This window comes from Lepus europaeus, chromosome X (genome assembly GCF_033115175.1).
Source record: "Lepus europaeus isolate LE1 chromosome X, mLepTim1.pri, whole genome shotgun sequence".
Taxonomy (NCBI): Eukaryota; Metazoa; Chordata; class Mammalia; order Lagomorpha; family Leporidae; genus Lepus; species Lepus europaeus.
The window spans coordinates 74,827,882-74,848,960 of NC_084850.1; positions in this window are offsets into that span (position 1 = coordinate 74,827,882).

The following is a 21,079-nucleotide window of genomic DNA, read 5'->3' on the forward strand; positions in this document are numbered from 1 at the left end:
AAAAAATACTGTTGGAGTACTAGTTATAGCATTAAATAAGAGTGTGCAGCACATTAAAGACAGAGATCCTACATAATGTTTTTTTTAAAAATTAATTAATTTTCTATGCCATTTCCAATTTAACACCAGGTTTTTTTTTCATTTCCAATTATCTTTATATACAGAAGATCGATTCAGTATATAATTAGTAAAGATCTCATCAGTTTGTACCCACGCAGAAACACAAAGTGTAAAAATACTGTTTCAGTACTAGTTATAGCATCACTGCACATTAGACAACACATTAAGGACAGATCCCACATGGGATGTAAGTACACAGTGACTCCTGTGGCTGACTTAACAATTTGACACTCCTGTTCATGGCGTCAGTAATCTTCCTAGGCTCTAGTCATGAGTTGCTAGGGCTATGGAAGCCTTTAGGGTTCGCTGACTTTGATCTTGCTTGGTGAGTGAAGGGAGAGGCCTCTGTTCCCCCACCCCATTGTCTCGGGTTTCTGAGGTCTTTGTCTTACCCTCCTCCGTTCCCGCGCTGGCGAGATTCTGTGGCTCTGGCTCATCTCCTGCCGCTCGGCTCGTCTCGGTTGGTTTTCCATGTGGTGGGCTCCGTGTAAGTCCTCTGTGTCACATCCACTAGATCCGGAAGCATTTCCTCTGCAGTTTTTTTCTTGAGTCTTTTCCTGAGGCTACAGTAATTCCACTTTTATGAAACTTTATTTTCCCAAACTAAGGCGCACGTCCTCACTATCTGCCATCTTGGCTCCGCCCCCCGGAACCTCCTTCTTTGATGGCCCATTCTTTCCGCTGGGATCTCACTCATGGAGATCTTTCATTTAGGTCATTTTTTTTTCCTGAGTGTCTTGGCTTTCCATGCCTGAAATACTCTCATGTGTTTTTCAGCCAGATCTGAATGCCTTAAGGGCTGATTCTGAGGCCAGAGTGCTGTTTAGGGCTTTTGCCATTCTATGAGTCTGCTGTGTATCCCACTTCCCATGTTGGATTGTTCTCTCCTTTTTAATTCTATCAGTTAATATTAGCAGACACTAATCTTGTTTATGTGATCCCTTTCACTCTTAATCCTAACATTATGATCAATTATGAACTGAAACTGATCATTTGAGATGTCATTGGTACATGCCACCTTGATGGGATTGAATTGGAATCCCCTGGCATGTTTCTAACTCTCCCATTAGGGGTAAGTCCGAGTGAGCATGTGCTGAACTGTTCATCTCCTCCCTCTCTTATTCCCAATCTTATATTTAACAGGGATCACTTTTCTTTTTTTTTAAACTTTTATTTAATGAATATAAATTTCCAAAGTACAGCTTATGGATTACAATGGCTTTTTACACCCCCCCCTGTAACTTCCCTCCCACCTGCAACCATCCCCTCTCCCGTTCCCTCTCCCCTTCCATTCACATCAAGATTCATTTTCAATTCTCTTTATATACAAGATGCCATAAACAAGAGTATCAATTTGTTAAGTCAACAACAGGAGTCACTGTGCACTTACTCCTCATGTAGGATCTCTGTCCTTAATGTGTTGTCCAATGTGAATTAATGCTATAACTAGTACTCAAACAATATTTTACATTTTATGTTCTGTGTGGGTGCAAACTGATGCAATCTTTATTTACGATATACTAAGTCGATCTTCTGTATATAAAGATAATTGAAAATGAATCTTGATATGAATGGAATGGGAAAGGGAGCGGGAGATGGGAGGGGTGCGGGTGGGATGGAAGTTATCAGGGAAAAAGCCATTGTAATCCATAAACTGTACTTTGGAAATTATATTTACTAAATAACAGTTTAAAAAAAATAAAAAATAAAAAAGCAGAAAAAAGACTAAATTAAGATCTAAATATATAAATATTTTAAAATTTTTGATTTTTCATATTTTATATATTTTTTAAATATTTATTTTTATTCATTTGAAATACAGAGTTACAGACAGACATAGAGATACAGAGAGTGAGAGGTCTTCCATCCTCTGGTTCACTCCCCTAATGGTCACAACAGTCGGAGTTGAGCCAATCCAAAGCCAGGAGCCAGGAGCTTCTTCCAGGTCTCCCACGTGGGAACAGGGGCCCAAGGACTTGTGCCATCTTCTACTGCTTTCCCAGGCTGTAGTAGAGAGCTGGATCGGAAGAGGAGCTGCTGGGATTCAAACCGATGCCCACATGGAATGCTGGTGCTTCAGGCTGGGGCTCTAACCTGCTGCGCCACAGCTCCGGTCCCTTTATTTTATGTTCAATATGAGTTGTTTAGAAGTGATTTATATTGCTAATTATTTTAATACTGATAAATATATTATCTATATTGTATAATATTTGTGAATTTGATAAGACATATCTGATTTATATTCAGTTATTATAAATATCCCATTTGCTATTGAACTGAATATGTATGTACAGTAGTTGTGTACAATGCTACATTTATGTTAACTTGATTAAATTAATTTACTAAGCTATTCAGGTGTATATTTTACTCTAATTTTCTTTGCTGAATTTTTAAATTGGTGAAATAATTAGATTCTCTGACCATGATGTTGGATTCAACAATTCCTTCTTGTATTTCTATCAGATTTTATTTTACATATCCTGAAATTGTCAGTATAGAAAGTTTATATAAATTTTACCATTGGTACATGGCCCTCCTAAGACTTTTAATCAAATTTCCACTTTTGGGGTGAAATTTTGGCATAATATTGAAGATGCTGCTTGAGATTCCTGCATCTCATACTGGAAGTGCCTAAGATCACATCCTGGCTCTGCTCCCAACTCTAGCTTTCTATAAATACATATCCTGGGAAGCAGCAGATAACAGCTCCAGTTGTTGATTTCCTGCCACCCACATGGGAGACCTGTATTGCAGTCCTGGCTCCTGGCTTTATCCTGGCTCAGCCTTGCTGTTGCAGGCATTTGGAGAGTTAAACAACGGATAGGAAATCTCTTTCCATTTCTCTTCTTTTCAAATGAATAGAAATTTGAAAACAATTTATATACTTTTTTAGCTAATATTTCTTGCCTTCATAGATATTCTTTTTAAATCTAGTTCTCTTTTATTTAAATTTTCAGCTATGATTTTTCATTTCAAAAACTTTGAATTGTACCCCCAGAACCTGCTCTGAGACTCCCTGCTGTGCACATGCCAGAGCTGATAAGCCTGACCCTGTCCAGGCTGAGCCCAGGCCCCTAATGTGAGTGGAGGTTACCATACCATTTGTCACTGGAAAGGGAGCTAGATGGCAGAGAATAGGAGAATAGGGAGTCCATGGTAAAAAAAAAAAAAAAAAAAAAAAAAAAAAACAAACTCCGGCAGTCAAAGGCCGGGATCCTGTTAAGGTTTGCAAGAAGGTGGTGTAAGATGAGACTTTACTTTGCACTAAGCTGAAGTTTCTTAACCATACTTTATGTTCCATTGCCCCAATGGGTGTCACTTATAAACCCAGCTAAAACTACAAAGAATTTCTACATAGCCATAACAACATTCTATACAAAGAAAAAGATTCTTTGAGTATCGGCCTGTGTTACCATACTGGTCCCATACCCATGAAGCTGTACCTAGCTGTTATCCTCTATACTAATTTACCTTGATTGTTTCTTTCATTTTTTTGTCATCTAAACCTTTCCCTATGTCTTTATGAGCTCAGTAAATCATTTAAATACATTTTTAGTACTACTTCATCAGATTTAGGAGAGGGAGCTCCCTATCTTAAGCTGGAGAAAATTGCAGGAAAAACAAATCTGCAATTAAACTTTGTTTAGCGTTTCATAGAAGAAATTTAATAAATTATGGTATGAAGTTACATTCAAATTTCCTATTTTTTTAAAGATATGCAAGTAGAAATTTTCTTTAGCAATGTACATTTCTCTTTAAAAAGGTAATTTGTCTCTCACTATCTCTGCCTGTCAAAAAAAAAAAAAAAGGTAATTCATCAGAAATCCACCTGTCAGCTTTTTCTCCAAAATAACAGCTCAAAATAATCCCTACACCAAAGTGGCATTTTTAATGGTAGTATATTCTGGTCTATCGGGTCATAGTTTGGTGTGATGTGTCTGTTAGGACCTGTTAAAGTCACTGAGGTTAATCCCAAAGCAATGAAACTGGGCGCAGATAATCTAAAGGCTTGTGGAATTTTTATTGCTCAGCAAAGCCCCTCACCTGGAGCATCCCAAACAGCTAGAATAATACACTCTGCACATCTACAGGGCCCCTCCCAATAAAGAATATAAATAGGCTACTGCCCACTGCCCAGGGGGCTGACCATTCACTCTCAACCTCCCTGCCTGCTTTGTCGGAGGTTTACAATCCTATCTCAAACTCTGGTATGCTGCCTTTTCTATAATAAATTTTTTTTTCTGCCCGAATCAGTCATCTCTGTGCCTCTTCGAAACCTAAAATCCTAAAGCCTAATAGTATCTGGAACTCTATGAATATCTACTTGACTTTCAGTATTTAATAATTTATGTGGAATACTACTCAGCTTTACAAAAAAAAATGAAATCTTTTCTTTTGCAACAAAATGGATACAAATGGAAACCATCATATTTAGTGAAATAAGTCAGCCCCCAAAAGACAGATATCATATATTTTCCCTGATCTGTGGTAACTAGCAGAATACCTAAAATGTGATGTATTGGAGTGAAATGGACATTTTGAGCTTTGGTGATTGTTTATAGCTTTTGTCTCTGCTGTTGAAGAACAGTGTTTTTTTCTTCATACTATTTGCTGAACTCTTTACTTAGTGTATGTTCATGTGTAAGAATGCTTGATATTATTTAGGCATCAGTTTTTCTCAAATTGGTCTATAGATTCAATACAGTACCAATTAAAATCTTAGCAAGATATTTTATGTATATTGACAAATATGTATTGAGATATTGATTTGGGGGTGGATGTTTATTTCTAGGATACTAATTTATATTGAAACAGGAACTCACTGTCACATCTGATCTTTAGTTTGTCCCTCTGATGTATGACAATATTTAGAACCAATCAATCAGAATAACAACAATAATGAAACTGACACACACAAAAACATAACACAAAGTCAGTTTCTAAATTAGATACTTGCAAGCCTAATTTAAAAAAATATAGTAAATCCTGGATAAGCTCAGCTTAAGCCAGTTTTATGATTGAATCATAGACTAAGCTTGTATGATGTGAACATTGCTATCCTGGAATTTACTTCCATATTACCAAAGGTGTATATGTAAAATTAATTTTTAGATTCCATGAGGATTTTTATTTATAATGCCAAATATTTCAAATAACTATATTATGAGGAATCCCCCATGTTCATAAAATATAGCTATTGCCAGAAATTCTACAACACTTCTAATGATTTTATTAATACTGAGTAAACATGAAGTGAAACAGACCTCTAAATCCTTACAATTCTTTAATGAGAACTATTTCGTTACATTTCCATATAGATATAAACAATAGTTCTAACTAAAGAGAAAAACCTAGTAAAAATGAGAGTGAGAATTCAGGTGTGGGTGTTCTAACATATTTATACTTCAGTGTCTATACAATGGTTTGTTACATATTCTTTTAAGGACTTTATTTCTCAAGTCTAAGTTATCAAAATAATTCAGGATTCTTTTACTCAAAGTTCCATAGTAAATGAACTATTTATTACTTCATGAAAGATTATGTGTATATTTTTATCATTTTTGAATTTGTAACATTCTTCTTGCTAAATTTAAGTTGAATATGTAGAGTGAAGAAAGAAAAAAAATTAAAAATATATCATATTTACTTTACTTGTTTCCATAAATGTACATAAGACATATTAAGATTACACTGGTACGATGGGAAAATCTCTGCATTTTCTCATGTGCTTTGATTTTCTATTTTCTATTTTATTTTTACATACATTAATGTAGGAAATGCATTAATGAACAGAGAGGAGAGTTGCCTAAATTTTCAAAATCTCCTCTGATACTTTTCCAGAGAAAACAGGTTGTAGCAAACTAAAAACAATGTATAAGTCTAGTATACTAATAAATATCTACATGGATTTATTTTGGTGCCAAAATTTTTGAAATTTATGCATAGTTTTTTTTTTTTACATTTTTCACAGTATGCAATCTCATGACATTTTTGAACATAAACCCTTTGGATGTATGGTTTTCAAAAATTTTTTACCAAAATAAATATATTTTAATTCCATTTTCCATGAACTTTTTGGAGTAACCTTATTTATAGATAAATTAACCAACCAGAAAGTTAAAGTTCAATCAAACATCAGAAAATTTAACAATATTATATTCAAATGAATCACTGAGAAAATTGCCTAACCTTTCATGTATATATTTCTTTGCATTATGAAATGAGAGTAACTGCTTGACAATTAATATATTTACTTCAAGAAACAAGTTTCATTTCCCTTGGTGCATCCAGTTTTCATGAAATGTAGCATCATTAGCCCAGTTAAGTACATGCAAATCAAGGTAAGAGGAGTTAGAAGGGGAAGAGGAGCAAAAGGAAGAGGAATAAGGAGATGATGATGATGATGTAAAGAACAGTGGCAGCAACAGCAGCAGAATAAACACAGCAAATATCTTACTTCTTTTTCACTTCTCTATTGCTATGACCCAATGTGACTGCAACTTCCCATCTCTGTACACTGATGATGAGTTTAACTTAGAATATGCTCATTAAACAAAGAAAACAAATGAAAATCTCTAATTTTGAACTGTGTACTGATTCCCTATTTGCTTATTCTTATTGAGTGACTGAGAGTTTCCATAATTTCTTTAAAATTCTATAAGAGAAAGAAATTAAAAAGGAAACACCAACTAATGAAAGAAAATATTAAACATGTCTGAATATTAATTTATTGTACTACATAATATCAAGTACTAATTTGAAGACTTGAATGGGAAACTAAAATTATAATAATTAAAATCCAACTTTTTCAACCATCTATCAATTTTTAATGTCATTTTTAATTACTTTTGTTTGCTACCATCTTTAATTAGTTTAGAAATCCTGGGTGGATACCTTGCTAGGTATTAAATTACTAATATACAATGCCCATATATTATATGCTAATTTCCATTTATAAAAGAATTAATCATAAATCTCTAATAATCTGTTATGATAACTGACTACATGAAATTATACATTTTTCAATATATTTTAAATTAATATAGATGGATTTTCCTTATCAAAACTTTGTCACACATTGAGTAGCAACTTTTTTATTCTCCACAGGTACTAATAATTTTTTTATAAGCATAAGAATGTGGAAGTAAATTAAAAATCTCTTTTATTATAAGATTTCATTTTAAGCACTAGGAATTCTTTAAATTGATAACAGAATAAGTTAAATGGTTTTTCGTTTTTAGGAAAATTGAACCAAAGGGCTCATTGACTAAGAGAAGATCAAAAATAGTTTGTCTTTTTAAAATGTTTTATTTATTTATTTTAATAATTTGAAAGAATAACATTAGGACACAGATGCGCACGCCTGCGCGCATACACACACACACACACAGAACTTTCATCTCCTGGCTCTGTTCCCAAATGCACACACTATCAAGGGCTAGGCCAGGCCAAAGTCAGAGGACTGAAACTCCACCTGGATCTCCCACATAGGGGCCAGGTAATTACCTGAAGCAAAATAGTCTGCCTCTTTTTTTTTTTTAAGATTTTATTTATTTATTTGAGAGGTAGAGTTACAGACAGTGAGAGGGAGAGACAGAGAGAAAGGTCTTCCTTCCGTTGGTTCACTCTCCAAATGGCTGTTGGCCGGAGCTTCACAGATCCGAAGCCAGGAGCGAGGTGCTTCCTCCTGGTCTCCCATGCAGTTGCAGGGGCCCAAGGACTTGGGCCATCCTCCACTGCACAGCAGAGAGCTGGACTGGAAGAGGAGCAACTGGGACAGAATCAGGCGCCCATATGGGATGCTGGCGCGGCAGGCAGAGGTTTAACAAACTGCCACAGCGCTGGCCCCCTTAGTCTGCCTCTTATAGTGTATGCACATTAGCAGGAAGCAGATTGGAATTGGAATTGGATTGGAAGCAGAGCAGGGATTCAAACCCAGGTATTTTATCTGATAATGATGTAATCATCCATGGGGCATTTTAACCTCTATGCCAATTTTAAACAAACATTTTTACTAGAATTCTGAATGTATGATTCTAGATCCTGAGAAAAGTTTTAACAAATGAAGTGATCCTTCACCATAGTCTGATTTTGGAACTACTTTTTCACAACATTATAGGAAAACATACTCCATTTTCAGTTTACAGTGTCTAAAGTATCAAATCACTATTGTTTTACATTTTGTCATTTCAATTAACATGTGTTATGAGGTGCTTAGATATGTGTTTCTTTAAAAGGACTCATACCATGTGTCTTAATAATGGCTATTTGGTTATATTTGTCAGAAGTATATAGCTTAAACCTTATCTCATAATTTCTGAAAGTTTATGTTGGCATCGAAAAATGGATTTTATTGCTGATTCATTACTAAAATAGTGAGACCTTTATCATTGACTTTTATTATGAGTGTATTTGGGACTGTAACCAATATATGAAAAATATGAGTATATGTAGGGAAGTGACTCTAAGGGTTGAGAGCTGTTGTAATTCTCCTGTTGTTCAATATAATTTTAATGCTTTTCATTTCTGAATAAATATCATTTTAGTTATGTGGCCTGTCAAGTGCTTGGACGCTCACTTTGCTGTTTGCTCCAGGTGGACAAAATCATATTATTCCACAATTCGTAAAATTCATTTGCTTGTGATTCATGAATACCAAGCATAGAATTTCATTTATTATTAGATTTGCTCTGATGGGGAGAGAATATAAAATCACATACATAAATTCTAAAATTAAACAACTATGCCAATTCTCATGGCATATCACTCAGTTTAAGGTATGTTCCATTAATGTAACACATAGTAAATAAGGCTTATGATGTACTACACACACACACACACACACATTCCAGCCACTGCTATATTAACAGTTCATTTAATCCTCACAATGGCACCATGAATATTATACCTAAATACCTTCACAACTGAGGAAGTTATCACACAGATATACTAACTTTCCAAGGAAACACAAGGACTCTTCAAAAATCCCTGGAAATGCATACAGTGTAAAAACTACATGATTTTAATTTTTTTGCACCAAATACCTCTTTAATCCTATTTTCCCTCAAAATTTTGAAGTCCCTTTGTAGTTCAAGTTAAGAGACACTTAATTATTTCATAGAGTGAGAGTTAGGGACTAATTGCATTCTTCTGATTGAGTAGTTTTCCCAACGCCGATTACTGAAGAGACTACCCTTCTCTCACTTCATGTTTTTGGCCTCTTTGTAAAAAGTCATATACCTGTAAATGTGTGGATTTATTTCTGGTACCTTGTTCTGTTCTGTTTGTCTATGTGTCTTTTTTTAATTCCAGAACAGTGCTGTATTGATTACAGTAGATTTGTAGTATATTGTGAAGTTAGATAATTTGATGGTTCCAGATTTGATCATTTTTTGTTTTTTGCCCAAGAACACTTTAACTACTTGGATTCCTCTGTAGTTTGATATGATTTTAATGATTTATTTTTCTATTTCTATGAAGTTTATCATCAATATTTTGATACGACTTGAATGGAATCTGTAGACATTTTAATAATATTAATTCCTCTGATCCAACAACACAAAATAACTTTGCACTTACTTGTGTATTCTTCAATTACTTTCATCAATACTTTAGTTGCCAATGTAGATATCTTTCAACTACTTGGTTAAATTTATCCCTACGTATCTTTTTTTTTTTTTTTTTGAGCTATGGTAAATGGAATTGTCTTCTTGATTTCTCCTTCAGGTAATTTATTGTTAGCATAAGGACATACTACTGATTTTCGTGTGTTGTTTTCTGTTCTGCAATGTTACCAAATTCATTAATTTATTTTTTAAAAGATTTTTTCATTTACCTGAAAGTCAGAGTTACACAGAGAGAGAAGGAAAGACAGAGAGGGAGAGGGAGGGAGAAGGGGAGGGGGAGGAGTTTTCCATCCACTGGTTCACTCCCCAGTTGGCCACAAAGGTTGGAGTTGTGCGTAGCCGAAGGCAGCAGCCAGGAGCTTCTTGCAGGTCTCCCACGTGGGTGCAGGGGCCCAAGAACTTCTTCCACTGCTTTCCCAGGCCATAGCAGAGAGCTGCAATGGAAACGGAGCAGCCAGGACACATGGGATATTGGCCTTGCAGGTGGCGGCCTTACCCCCCATGCCACAGCCACAGCCCCTGAATTCATTTATTTCTAACATTTTGGGGTTAGTAAAAGTGTGTTGCCTGAAAAACAGGGACAATTTAACTTCTTCCTCTCCAATTTATCCTTTATTTCTTTCCTTTGCCTAATTACTCTGGCTAAGACATCCTGGATTAAGTTGAATAGCAGTGCCAAAAGTGGGCATCCATTTTCCATATCTTAGAGGAAAAGCTTTCAAGTTTATGCCATTTAGAGGTTGGCGCTGTGGCAGGTAAAGTTGCAACCTGTAGCGCTGGTACCCATATGGGCACGAGTTTGTGTCCCAGCTGCCCCTTTTCAGATCCAGCACTCTGCTAATGGCCTTGGAAAGCAGTGGAAGATGACTCAAGCACTTGGGCCCCTGCATCTGCATGGGAGACCCTGAGGAAGCTTCTGGTTCCTGGCTTCAGATCAGCCCTGCTCCAGCTGTTGCAGCCATTTGGGGAGTGAACCAGCAGATGGAAAACCTTTCTCTCTCTCCCTCTCTCTCTTTCTCTCTCTCTCTCTCTCTCTCTCTCTCTCTCTCTGTCTACCTCTCAAATAAATAAATTAAAGCTTTTTTAAGCTTATCTCATTCAGCATGATGTGAGCTGTGAGTTTGTTATATATGGATTTTATTATTTTGAGATATATTGCTTCTTTACATTATTGTGAACAATTTTTGTCATGAAACAAAGTTGAATTTTGGGAAATACTTTTCTGTACCAATTGACATGATTATGTTTTTCCCTTAATTCTCTTCATGGAGTGTCTTGCATTTATTGATTTGAATATCTTGAGTCATGCTTGCATCCCTGGAATAAATCCAAGTTGATCATGATCAATGAGCTTTTTAATGTGCTGTAGAATTTAGTTGGCTAATATCTTGCTGAGAACTTTTGCATTCATTTTATTCAAGGATATTGGCCTAGTATTCTTATTGGTATTGTTGCTGTTGTTCTTGTGTCTTTGATTATAGTGTCAGGACAAAGATGACTTGAAAGAATTTGGAATTATTGTCACCTCATTCTTTGGAATAGCTTCAGAAAAATTGGTGTTTTTTTTTAATGTTTGGCAGAATTCATTATTGACATCATTAGTTCTCGAACTTTTCCTTGAAGGAGAATGTATTACTAATTCAATCATTACTCATTGGTTTGTGCATATTTTCTGATTCTTCCTAATTCAGTTTTGGCAGGCTGTATATGTCCAAGAATTTATCCATTTCTTTTAGGTGAATTAATATATCAGTATATAGTTGTTCATAATAGTCTTTTATGATTCTTTATATTCAATTGGTATGCTTTATAATGTTACCTTTTTCTATTCTGATTTTCTTTACTGGAGTCTTCTCTCCTTTTTCTTAGTCTAGCTAGAAGTATTTTGATTTTATCTTTTAAAAAATAACTCTTCATTTCCTTGATCTATTGTACTGTTTTTCTAGTCCCTGTTTCATTTATTACTACTGTGATCTCTATTTATTTTCTTCCTTCTTATGATTTTGAGTTAATTTTATATAGTTCCTTGAGATGCATCATTAACTTTTTTATTTGAGATTTCTTTTTTCTTTTTTTTTTTTTTTGACAGGCAGAATGGACAGTGAGAGAGAGAGAGAGACAGAGAGAAAGGTCTTCTTTTGCCGTTGGTTCACGCTCCAATGGCCACCGCGGTTGGCGCGCTGCGGCCGGCCCACTGCACTGATCCGTTGGCAGGAGCCAGGTGCCTATCCTGGTCTCCCATGGGGTGCAGGGCCCAAGCACTTGGGCCATCCTCCACTGCACTCCCTGGCCACAGCAGAGAGCTGGCCTGGAAGAGGGGCAACCGGGACAGAACCGGCGCCCCAACCGGACTAGAACCCGGTGTGCCGGCGCTGCAAGGCGGAGGATTAGCCTAGTGAGCCGCGGCGCCAGATGAGATTTCTTTTTTAAGTGAGCTTTTTCCATTATAGACTTTCCTCTTAGAACTTCTATGGATGCATCTCATAGATTTTGATTGATTAGATTTCAATTTTCTTTATTTCTCTGTTATTAAAAATTTTTGCATAGCTGTTGGTTGTTCAGTGACATATTGTTAAAAATTTTGCATTTTTCTTTATTTTATAGTTTTCTTCTCTTATTGTGTTCTAGTTTTATACCATTGTGATCCATAAAATAACACAATAAAATTTTAGTCTGCTTAAATGTGCTGAGACGTGTTTTTGGACAAACATATGATCTATGACGTAATTTTGGAAAGCTTATGGAAAATGGAATTAACAGATAATTTTATCTCACTGATTTTTTTTAAATTCATGCATGGAAGTTCTTCCATAATTTCATGAAAATGCATATTATTTCATAGTATTATGAAAAACTATGCATGGATTTTATTTTTGTATGTAAATAATTTTATTTTTTGTTAACTTTTATTAATATAAACAGGACAGATTTCATGTATTTCGTAGGTAGGGTTCTAAGAAGATAATCATACTTCCCTCTTTCCAATCTCCCTCCATCAAATCCCCTCCTTCTTTTCATCTCCCTCCATCAAATCCCCTCCTTTCTTTCTTTTTTTCTTTTTCTTTTTTTAAAGATTTATTCATTTATTTGAAAGGCAGAATTAGAGAGAGAGAGAGAGAGAGAGAGAGAAAACCTCCCATCTGCTGGTTCTGTCCCCAAAGGGCTGCAAGGGCTATAGTTGAGCCAGGAAGGCAGTGGAGGATGGCCCAAGTGCTTGGGCCCTGCACCCTCATGGGAGACCAGGAAGAGGCACCTGGCTCCTGGCTTTGCATTGGCGCGGCGCCAGCCATAGCGGCCATTTGGGGAGTGAACCAATGGAAGCAAGACCTTTCTCTCTGTCTCTCCCTCTTACTGTCTGTAACTCTACCTGTCAAATAAAAAAAAAAAATTTAAAAAGAAGAACTACAGGGCCGGCGCCGCAGCTCACTAGGCTAATCCTCCGCCTTGCGGCGCCGGCACACCGGGTTCTAGTCCCGGTCGGGGCACCGATCCTGTCCCGGTTGCCCCTCTTCCAGGCCAGCTCTCTGCTGTGGCCCGGGAGTGCAGTGGAGGATGGCCCAAGTGCTTGGGCCCTGCACCCCATGGGAGACCAGGAGAAGCACCTGGCTCCTGCCATCGGATCAGCGGCAGCCATTGGAGGGTAAACCAATGGCAAAAAGGAAGACCTTTCTCTCTGTCTCTCTCTCTCTCTCTCACTGTCCACTCTGCCTGTCCAAAAAAATAATAATAATAAAAAGAACTACAAAACAATCATAAAACATTTAACAAAGTGGCAATAATTGCATTAAATGTAATTGTATAAATTCTTCAACCAAAAGTCATATAGTGACTCAGTGAATAAAGAAACAATTTCTTATCTATATTCTGCATAATAGATACAGAAAAGGTGGATATATAATATATATATATATATAGATATATACACACACACACATATAAGTATCTCACATACTACTTAGACTTTAAAAAGAAGTAAATCCTGTCCTTTGTAACAACAAGGATGCACCTGGAAGATACTAAGCTAAGCGAAATAAGTCACATACAGAAAAACAAATACAGCATATGGGGAATCTAAAGAAAGTCAAATTCATGTAAGCAGAAAGTATTAACGGTGGTGGCCAGAATCTGGGGTTGTGGGGTTAGGAAAAATGAGATGTTGTTCAAAGAATACAAAGTTTTATTTATAATAAGCAAGTTCTGTAGATTAGTTATACAGCATAGTGACTGTAGTAAATAATACAAGTAATGTGTTGTGTACTTGAAAATTTCTGAGTGAGGCACTTAAATGTTTTTACACAAAAAAGCTAAGTATGTGAGATAACGGATAAGATTATAACCTTGATTTAATCATTTGAAAACATATACTTAGATCAAAACATATTATAAAATATAAATATACTCAATTTTTATTTGGCAAGTTTACCTTAATAAAGCTGAGAAACATGAAATCTATTGATACAGTTAAAAAATAAAAGTTATTAACTCTGGAGAAAATAAAATAATATACATAAAACAAAAAGTTTCCAGACTATGCCACAAATGCCAATGGTACTTATCTACTAAGAAGGTAAAAATGAATGTTGATCCAACTAAAACTACAATAAAGCTATTCACAGATATATGAATGAGAAATGTAGAAATGTGCATGTGTGAATTTTCAATTGGGGAGAAATAGAACAAAATCCTCATCTTCCATAATAGAATATCATTGGATAGTGTTCGAAACTATGAAATCAAGAATTGTCATTATACAGTTTTATTTAGAGAAATGGTGATAAACATTTAAAATATAATCTAAAATATTTGTGAATGCCTATGGAGAAATATAAATGGATGTGAAGTGGAAGAAAAATTTTCTTAAGTCATATCTTAGTAGAGTTTTTGATCCTTTAAATTATGTGCATAATGAGAGTTTTAGAAATTCAGAAATCAGTGAAATGAATAACACTTTGTAGTTCAAGATTATCTTTTTACTATTCTGTTAGTAATATTCAGAAAATTTGTCTTCTTTTTTTAATGATTTATTTATTTTTTTGAAAGTCAGAGTTACAGAGAGGCAGAGGCAGAGAGAGGTCTTCCATCCTCTGATTCACTCTGTGAATGGCTGCAATGGCTCGAGCTGCGCCAATCCGTAGCCAGGAGCCTGGAGCTTCTTCCATGTCTCTCACACAGGTACAAGGGCCCAAGGACTTGGGCCATCTTCTACTGCTTTCCCAGGCCATAGCAGAGAGCTGGATCAGAAATGGAGCAGCCAGGTCTCGAACTTGCACCTATATGGGATGCTGGCACTGCAGGCAGTGGCTTTACCCCCTATGCCACAGCGCCGGCCCCAGAAAATTTGTCTTTATGTGTAACAGGAGCATCTTCTTTTAGTTAGGCAAAAACCAGAGCACAGAACTCAGTGTGGGTCTCCCACATGGGTAGCAGGGACCCAGTACTTGAGCCACTATCTGCTGCCTCCCAGTGTGCACATGAGTGGGAAGCTGGATCATAAGTGGAGCCAGGACTTGAACTCAGGTCCTCAAATAAGGGCTGCAGGCATCCCAAGAAGCAACTTAATCACCTTGCAACACACCCATCACTTTCTATCACTTTTTTTTTTTTGACAGGCAGAGTTAGAGAGAGAGAGAGAAAGGCAAAGAGAAAGGTCTTCCTTTTCCGTTGGTTCACCCCCCAAGTGGCCGCTACAGCCGGCGCATTGCGGCTGGCGTGCTGCGCTGATCCGAAGCCAGGAGCCAGGTGCTTCCTCCTGGTCTCCTATGCAGGTGCAGGGCCCAAGGACCTGGGCCATCCTCCACTGCACTCCTGGGCCACAGCTAATATTAGTTATTGCAAGTATGACAAAAGAGTGTGGTTTGGTGGAAATCAGTAAGGATTAGGAGTCTGTACAAATGTTTTACAGTCCTAGTTCTGTCAGCTGTGACTCACATAAATTATCTGAGATTTAAATTATTTATTTCATTTTAATTGTAAAATTAAGATAGTAAGTAGAGTTGTTAAATGTGAAATCCACAATACTTTGATGATTTTCTGGTAGTCTCATTAATAAAAAATTTAAATGCGCTTGGGAATGACTAGACCTATAAATACATACATTTTTATGAAACAAATACGAAGTCTGACTTTCTTGAGTGAGTATCAAGAGTCCTTAGTCGTGGAAATTCACGCTGATAAAAAAAACTGGTTCGAAGCAGTGTCTGCAAGCTAAGACATTGCCCTATACTTCTACATCCACGATATCCTTATTAAAATTTTTGTTTTTCCTTCATTTAGCCATGATCTCAGTAGTGTACATTCAGAATATTGAATAGAGAGCTAAGCCATTTATTTGAGTCACTTTCATTCATGATCCTACCTATTGAAATTGAGTGGTATTTAGATGATATTTAGCCAGCAATCCAAGGAATACCAATGTCGAACTTAACCCTAACACCATTACTTCCTGTGAGGTTTCTGAAAGAGGTAAATTTGTAAAATGTTAAAGAATGACAAAGGGACACTTTATTGATTGCTGGGTCTTTGATCCTAAAACTAAATGTAGAGCTCCAATAAGTTAGACTGAACCACATGGGAAGCCATATGTTTTTCAAAAATTATGTAGATATAAATAGAGATGAATCAAAGCAAAAACAAATGTTAGTTTTAGTACTATTGTGATACAAAGATATATAAATTAAGTTCCATCTTCCAGCCTAGAGAAAAAGAATCAAGAGAGCAAAAGATTAAAACAGTGTCTTCAGTCCAATGTTTTATTCCAGGGTTTTGCAAGGAGAAATGGGAGATGAGAAGATGGGAGAAAAGAAAATTGTTTATGTATATAAAAAGACTTATATCATATTTTAGCATCTTCTGGGAGAGATAAATTGGCTAAGCCCACACATATAAGAGATTTCAGTTCCTTACAGAACCTAACTCATTAAGCCTTTGTCTCAAGATTACCTAGGGCATACCTCAGTGTAAATTTCTGTATCTTCATCAACCAGGTCATGATATTCTCACCTTCTGCAGAGGATAAAACTTGTTGTTAAGAGATGAAGAATTTTTCCTTTCCTATCTTATTCAGGAGTGTAAGTTTTGACTTATGTTATCTTGCAACTATATCCAGAAAAACACCAATTATCAAAAGTCACACATGAGCCACATGAACATTTCCTACCTTCCAATTAATCATGTTTTCCATCAGATTAAAATCATAAGTCTTCTTTTATACAACAGCAAACATCCTTTTCCTATCTTTTTCATGTTCAAGATCTTATATTAATAGCTAATTCTGTAACATTTTTATTAAATCTTATAAATGAAGATGAAAGAATATAAGCCACGAGTCCCATTATAGTCTTCCTTATGGGGCAGATGTTTGGTGTAGTAGTTAAGATGCCACTTGGGATGCTTGCATCCCATATCAGAGTGCCTGGGTCTCATTTGTCTCCACTGCTCATTCCAGCTTCCTGCTAATGCATATCCTGAGAGGCAGCAGATAAGGACTCAAGTGGTCAGTCTCTGACACCAAAGTGGAAAAACAAGATTGAGTTCCCAGCACCTGACTTGAGTCTGGCCCAACCCTGGCTGTTGCAAGCACATGGATGTGAACCAGCACATGGGAGATTTTTCTTTCTTTTCTCTCTCCTCTTTTCCTTCCCTCCTTCCACTCCTCCCCTCCTCCCCTCCTCCCCTTCCTCCCCTCCTTTCATCTCCTTCCTTCCTTCCTTCCTTCCTTCCTTCCGTTGAAAGGCAGAGTTATAGAGGGCACACACAATAGCTTCCATCTGCTGGTTCACTCCTCAAATGGCCAGAATGGGCAGGGCTGGGCAAGGCCAAAGTCAGGAGCTCCATCCTGTTCCCATGTGGTGGCAGGGGCCCATGTGGGTGCCAGGGGCCATCTTTTGCTGCTTTCCCAGGTGCATAAGCAGGGAGCTGGATCAGAAATGGAGCATCCTGGGAGATCGTTCTCTGTCATCTCTCTCTCCCTCTCTCTGCCTTTCAAATAATTTAAATAATAAATAAGCATTACAATCTGTACAACTCATGATAAAACAATTTCTAAAATAAAATGATGTCATTATTTTAATGTGTCTTATTAACCTGTACCATTTGTGTTTTTTTTTTAACAGATTTTATTTATTTATTTGACAGGCAGAGTTATAGATAGGCAGAGGCAGAGAGAAAGAGAGAGAGAGAGGTCATCCATCCGCTGGTTCACTCCCCAGGTGGCCACAATGGCCAGAGCTGCACTGAGCCAAAGCCAAGAGTTTTTCCAGGTCTCCCACATGGGTGCAGAGTCTCAAGGACTTGGGCCATCTTCCACTGCTTTCTCAGGCCATAGCAGAGAGCTGGATCAGAAGTGGAGTATTTGGGACCTGAACCGGTGCCCCTATGGGATGCCCACACTACAGGCGGTGACTTTACCCTGCACCACAGTACCGGCCCCATTTGTATTGACACTCTCAATACTAATTTCTTCTCCCAAAGTTTGTAGAATTAGAACTAAAAAAAAGATTTTAATGAACATGAATTGAAATTCTACTGGCCATTATACCAAGAGTGGGTGTAACTAAAATCTGTTAAGAAATGACAATAATTCATATAAATCAGGAGAGGAAAAACAAAAAGCCCAAAAGTTTTTGATTTTTAAAATTTTTGTATTTTGATTTTTTTAAAAAAGAGAAATAGAGATGAAAAGTCAGGAGCCCAGAATTCCATCTGTGTCTCCCTTGCGAGTGACAAGGATCCAACTATTTGAATTTTCTTCTGTTGCCTCACAGGGTACTCGTTATTAGCAGGAAGCTGGATCAGATGTAGAGCGCTGGAATCAGGTGCTCCAATATGGCATATGGGTGTCCCAGTGATCTAATCACTGCACAACTTGCCTACCTTCAAGGGTTTTAAAAACAATGAAAATACAATGAGTATAAAGATATAAATTAATTTTCTTTTCACAGCTTTAGGCATTCCAGTGAACTAGTATAGATGCTAGGGCTCTATGAACTTTGGTCTCGTCTTTCCCCACAAAAAAATAACACTATATGGTGACATTATGAATTTAGCGATTCTTTCCCTTTTAAAAGTTATTTATTTATTTCAAAGGCAGAGTGGCACAAAGAGATGGAGAGAGAGAGGAATGGTGAGTGGAGAGAGAGAAAGAGAAAGAGAGAGAGAGAGAGAGAGGAAGAGAGAGAGAGAGAGAGAGATCCACCTTCTACTCACTTGTTCATTCTCCAAATGCCCGTGACAGCCAGGAGCCAGGAAGTCCATTCAGGTCCCCCACATGAGTGGCAGGTCATAATCTGCTGACTCCCAGGTGCATTAGCTGGAAGCTGGATCAGAAGCACAGGGCAGCCTGGTCTTGAGCTAGGGACCCACAACGTGTGATGTAGGCATCCCAAGCAGTGGATTTATCTCCTGCATCGCAATGCTTACCTCAAATCAGTGATTCCTGAATGATGTTTCTAACAGTAACATCCTCAGGAAATTGGATAAAATACAATTTCTAGAACTTCCCTGAGAACAAATTAGAATCTGTATGAAAACAAACAAAAAGCACTTTGCACGTTATCTTTGCACCACTGCCTGCTAATACCATGTGAATCTTCACAAAGGACCTTTTAATGATTTTCTTAAGTGGAATTGGTACTAATAAGAAAATCCACTTGTTCTTATAGGAAACTTTCAACTTACAGTTATTTATTCACTATTCTATGAAACATTAGTGAATAGTACAATATTATTATCATTCACAGAATACATAATGAAATTGCGTTATGTTGTTTTCTTTTATGATAGTTTTCTATTTGGTTTGTAAGGTGATAAATGAATGCAAAGAAGTGAAAGAATAGATATAACCTCTTTAAAAGTTTGAGTCATGTCCTGTAGTCCTTTTATATTTCTCAAATTGAAAACACAGGTGTGTCCATATTCAATGGCTATTTGTTACTCTTACAAATGCTTATCCTGTTTTGACTTGGAAATGATGTGGCTATTAATACAACTAAGAACCAAAGGTAAGACAACATATTAGCCAAAGATGCATTTCTTTGTACAAATTATCGAAACTTACTAAGATGTTGGTGCTGTGGCATAGCGGGTAAAACCACTGGCTGCAGTGCCGGCATCCCATATGGGTACCAGTTCGGGTCCTGACTGCTCCGCTTCCGATCCAGCTCTCTGCTGTGGCCTGGGAAAGCAGTAGAAAATGGCCCCAGTCCTTGAACCCCTGCACCCACGTGGGAGACCCGAAGGAAGCTTCTGGCTCCTGGCTTCAAATTGGCACAGCTCCGGCCACTGTGGCCAATTGAGGAGTGAACCAGCAGATGGAAGACCCCCCCCCTCTTTCTCTCTGCCTCTCCTTCTCTCTTTGTGTAACTCTGACTTTCAAATAAATAAATAAATCTTTAAAAAAAACTACTAAGAGATAAAAGTAGTTTGCTAAATTTGCTTGCACTTCTTTATATTACAATTTGTAAGTGAAAATTCAATGTTCAAACTCAGTTGTGTTCTCAGGGAAAAATACACAGCATCTTACATGCTTATAGTCTTTACAATTTAAGCATTGCTTAATGTCAAATTTCTTAGCATGTTTAAATTAATTTCATGTAGAGAAGTTGGCTTATCCTATATGATTTATTTGAATAATTCTAATAAATTCCAAGTTTACTTAGCAAGCCACCTAAGCACATGAAGTAAATGTATAATTAAGAAAAATGAGCTATCTTTATGATATAGTATATTTTTTTGAAAAAGATTTATTTATTATTTGAAACGCAAAGTTTTTTACAGAGAGGCAGAGGTATATATATAGAGAGAAGGAGGGGTGTTCCATCTGCTGTTTCACTCTGCAGATGGCCACATGGCCGGAGCTGAACTGATCCAAAGCCAGGAGCCAGGCGCTTCTTCTGAGTCTCCTACGCAGTTGCCAGGGTCCAAGGACTTGGGCCATCTTCTATTGCTTTCCCAGGCCATAGCAGAGAGCTGGATTGGAAGTGGAGCAGCCAGGACTCGAGCCAGCACCCATATGGGATGCCGGCACTGTAGGTGGCAGCTTTACCCACTATGCCACAGTGCCAGCCCCGATATAGTATCTTATTATATTACACATATTTATGCTGAATGGAAAGGGGTTTTTGAGAGAAATTGCAATGTCATGTGACAGATATTATGCCAATAATCTTTTAACTATAGTGTTATTGAAGGGCATAAAGGTGTAGCTTTAGTGTCTCAATTAAACGTCATATGTTTTTTTAAAAAGATTTATTTATTTATTTGAAAGTCAGAGTTGGCCAGCGCCGTGGCTCAACAGGCTAAGCCTCCGCCTTGCGGCGCCGGCACACCGGGTCCTA